General features: G+C 38.6%; 1 non-coding gene across 1 annotated transcript; it reads left to right on the forward strand.

The window, feature by feature from the left end:
- The first annotated feature begins 464 nt into the window (after positions 1 to 464).
- Positions 465 to 620, forward strand: LOC114677114 (U1 spliceosomal RNA). Its single transcript, XR_003728448.1, has one exon. It is a non-coding gene; the product is annotated as a U1 spliceosomal RNA (small nuclear RNA).
- The last annotated feature ends 3,597 nt before the right edge of the window (positions 621 to 4,217 follow it).

Raw genomic sequence — 4,217 nt, forward strand, 5'->3', positions numbered from 1 at the left:
ACCCGTGTAGGGAACTAACACTAATATTGATCAGATTACCTCAAAAACTTGTTCTAAATGGCACATATTAGGCAATATTACCTACTATTAGATACCACAAATTCTTTTCATCTGCTTATGTTTAAAGCTCATAGTGCATATAGTAAAATCCCAGAAGACCAAGAATGGGTGTCAGATACAATAGAACGCTCAGAGTCACTATCAAAAATGAGCAATCAGTGCATAAAATGTATGGTAGTTTTATTTAGCAGTTGTTTCATTGTTTGCCGTTGTGTTTTTTCTTAAAATTTTGTAGAAGACTGTATCAGAATTAAAAAGTTTTTTAGAAAAGAATTATCATGGATGATTGAAGTTAACATTTCAAGCGATACTGAAAATTATTCTAAATACCATTGTACTGATAGTTGTATTTAATTTCAAAGGATAATGGAAATATTTTTTTTTTAGAAAAAAAAAAAAAAAGGATACTTGCCTGCCAGACGAGACACTGTGATCATGAAGACTTTCCCATGGCAAGGTTGATTTATTGCACGCTGATGTGCTGACCTCTGCGATTTCCCCAAATGTGGGAAACCCAATTGCATAATTTGTGGAAGTGAAGGATTGTGTTTGTGCTTTCACGTGGAAAAAAAAAAAAAGGAAAGAAAAGGAAATTGACTTGTTTAGTGGATATAGAAACTTGAAAGAAGACCACATACTGGAAATAATTCAGTAGGCCTACAAAAATCGGTCTCTTCCAGTACAAAACAATAAAACATCAAATGGTTATTTCTTAGACAGATCAAATAGTGCTAGGGTGACACTTGCAAATGTCTGTGAATTTTGTCTAGAAAAGGGGGTGTGGGGAAGTCCCCAAAGGGCAGCAGATAAATCTGGGAAAAAGATAAGTAATTTTTAAATGTGTAAGCCAATGTTTATGCATTAATATTGCCTTTTAAAACACTTATTTTATTAAATGGTTAGCATTGGTTTGTTTGGTCTTAAAAAGTAAGTTTCCTTTTGGAAGTGACCTGTGTGAAATGGTCCAGAAAATATGCAGCTAAAATAATTCAGCTTTATTCCCTGAATTATAAATCATTTGTAGGAATTGTAAAGATGTTAAAGATGCCAACTTTTTCGCATTTGTTCAAAGTTTATTCTAAATGAAGAAAATTATACATATAAGGTATAAAGTTAGTTTTATCATCAAATTATCAATCATTTTAAATATTTAGAATTGAAAGCCAGATGGCCAAGATGCCTTAAATGAGCATAAGTCCTCTCCAACAGATGATGCTCCATTATATCCTCATCCAACAGGCTTTATGTATCAACAGGTAAAAATAAATAAATAAATAAATAAATAAATAAATAAATAAATAAATAAATAAAGCTTTTATTTTTATTTTTCAAACTTATTTTAGTCTTTTCTTTATGGTCTTCAATTATCATTTTCTTATATATTTTGTAATATATCAGCTGTGGCTGCAAATAAAGAAAAAAATTATCTAGGACAGCTTTGGGAAGATGATCAGAAGAATAGTTTCAGTGTGGTCAGCCTAGGCCTCTCAAAGTGCTGGGATTATAAGTGGTGAGCCATGGCACCCAGTCAGACTAATCATTTGAAAGCTTTACTTGTGCTGTAATATTTAGTATGATTTCTCACTAAATTCATGTAGCCAAGGGATGGAATTACCTAAATTAGAGCAGTTGCCCAGAGTAACAGCTGTATTGCTCAGAAACCTTATTTTTATAATCAGAAAAAATATAAAACAGGGGAAAAATGTACAAAACAAGCAGATTTTAATTCTATATGTTCTTCACTTTTAATGTTTGATAGTTTAATTTCTTGTTGAGATAGAGAATACTTACATATTTTTAATAGAAATTTTAAAATATTAAAACCAATATACACAACTTTTGTATGTCACAAGGTGTGGAGCATGATCGATTGTAGTTATTGTGCTGGGGGAAGTTCTGTGGTAGAATTTATTAAGTGATAATTCTAAAACTTGGCTTCGTCTAATTCTCATGAAGTGCATATTATCAGAATCCACAGCACTTTGAAGTACCATTGCACCAATATTTCTGACTACTTTGCTAGCCCATCAAAATGTTCCTTGAAAGCAGTAAGTCTCCTAGTTTATTTCTATATTATTTTAAAGCTTTTGTTCTCAGATGCCAGGCTTACTGAAGATATAAGTGCCTTCTGATTTTAAATAATTGATATATATTTTTTTTCATTTGATGTAACATCTCTATGCCCATTGTTGGAAACAATAGGATATGAAGTGCATTGCACTGTGTGAGGAGCAGGAATTCATTTGTTTGAACTGGTTAGAATATGTTTTTATCTTTTTATAGTATGTAAGATTTAGCATTGAACAGTATGAATGCAAAATGCAGTCAAGTTCGATAAATACACTCTCAGGGTTACTGATATTGGTACATTGTAATGCAACTATGTTATGGGGCTTCCTATTTGGCCTATTATTATTTGCAGTCTAATTTCTCTTCTGGCCTAGACTTAGATTTTTTAATTTCTGTTCCACAGAAAGTACAAGAGAAATATGTGTTCCATAGAAAGTATAAGAGAACATCCTAGCTAACACAGTGAAACCTCGTCTCTACTAAGAAATACAAAAAACTGGCGGGGCGAGGTGGCCGGCGCCTGTAGTCCCAGCTACTCAGGATGCTGAGGCAGGAGAATGGCATAAACCCAGGAGGTGGAGCTTGCTGTGAGCTGAGATCTGGCCACTGCACTCCAGCCTGGGCGACAGAGCGAGACTCTGACTCAAAAAATAAATTAATTAATTAATTAACAAAAAGAAAGTATAAGAGAAGGGAGCAGAGCAAGATGGCCAAATAGGAACAGCTCCAGTCTCCAACTCCCAGCCTGAGCGACACAGAAGACAGGTGATTTCTGAATTTTCAACTGAGGTACTGGGTTCATCTCAGTAGGGAGTGCGGGACAATTGGTGCTGGTCAGCTGCTGCAGCCCGACCAGCCAGAACTGAAGCAGGGGGAGGCATGGCCTCACCTGGGAAGCCCAAGGGCAAATGGAATCCCTTTTCCTTGCCAGGGGAACTGAGATAGACAACACCTGGAAAATTGGGTAACTCCCACCCCAATACTGCGCTCTACCAAGGATCTTAGCAAACAGGCACACCAGGAGATTATATCCCACACCTGGCCAGGAGGGTCCCATGCCCAGGGAGCCTCCCTCATTGCTAGCACAGCAGTCTGCGATCTCAGGCAAGGCAGCAGCGAGGCTGGGGGAGGGGTGCCCACCATTGCTGAGGCCTAGTAGATAAACAAAGTGGCTAGGAAGCTGGCCCTGAGTGGAGTTCATAGCAGCTCAAGGAGTCCTGCCTGTCTCTGTAGACTCCACCTCTGTGGCCAGGGCACAGCTAAACAACAAAAACAACAATAACAACAACAACAACAACAGGCAGCTGAAACCTTTGCAGATGCAAACGACTCCGTCTGAAAGCTTTGAAGAGAGCAGTGGATCTCCCAACAGGGAGGTTGAGATCTGAGAAGGGACAGACTCCCTGCTCAATTGGGTCCCTGACCCCTGAGTAGCCTAACTAGGAGACATCCCCTACTAGGGGCAGACTGCACCCCACACCTCACACGGTGGAATACACCCCTGAGAGGAAGCTTTCACAGCAAGAATCAGACAGGTACACTCGCTGTTCAGCAATATTCTATCTTCTGCAGCCTCTGCTGCTGATACCCAGGCAAACAGCATCTGGAGTGGACCTCAAGCAATCTCCAACAGACCTACAGCTGAGGGTCCTGACTGTTAGAAGGAAAACTAACAAACATGAACGACACCCACACCAAAACCCCATCAGTACATCCCCATCATCAAAGACCAGAGGCAGATAAAACCACAAAGATGGGGGAAAAGCAGGACCAAAAAGCTGTAAATTCAAAAAATAAGAGCGCATCACCCCCTGCAAAGGAACACAGCTGATCACCAGCAACGGATCAAAGCTGGATGGAGAATGACTTTGACAAGATGAGAGAAGAAGTCTCCAGTCCATCAAACTTCTCAGAGCTAAAGGAGGAATGACATACCCAGTGCAAAAAAACTAAAAATCTTGAAAAAAGAGTGGAAGAATTGATAACTAGAATAATTAATGCAGAAAAGGCCATAAACGAATTGACAGAGATGAAAACCATGACACGAGAAATTCGTGACAAACGCACAAGCTTCAGTAACCAACTCG

The sequence above is a fragment of the Macaca mulatta genome, chromosome Y (assembly GCF_049350105.2).
Source record: "Macaca mulatta isolate MMU2019108-1 chromosome Y, T2T-MMU8v2.0, whole genome shotgun sequence".
NCBI classification, from domain to species: Eukaryota; Metazoa; Chordata; class Mammalia; order Primates; family Cercopithecidae; genus Macaca; species Macaca mulatta.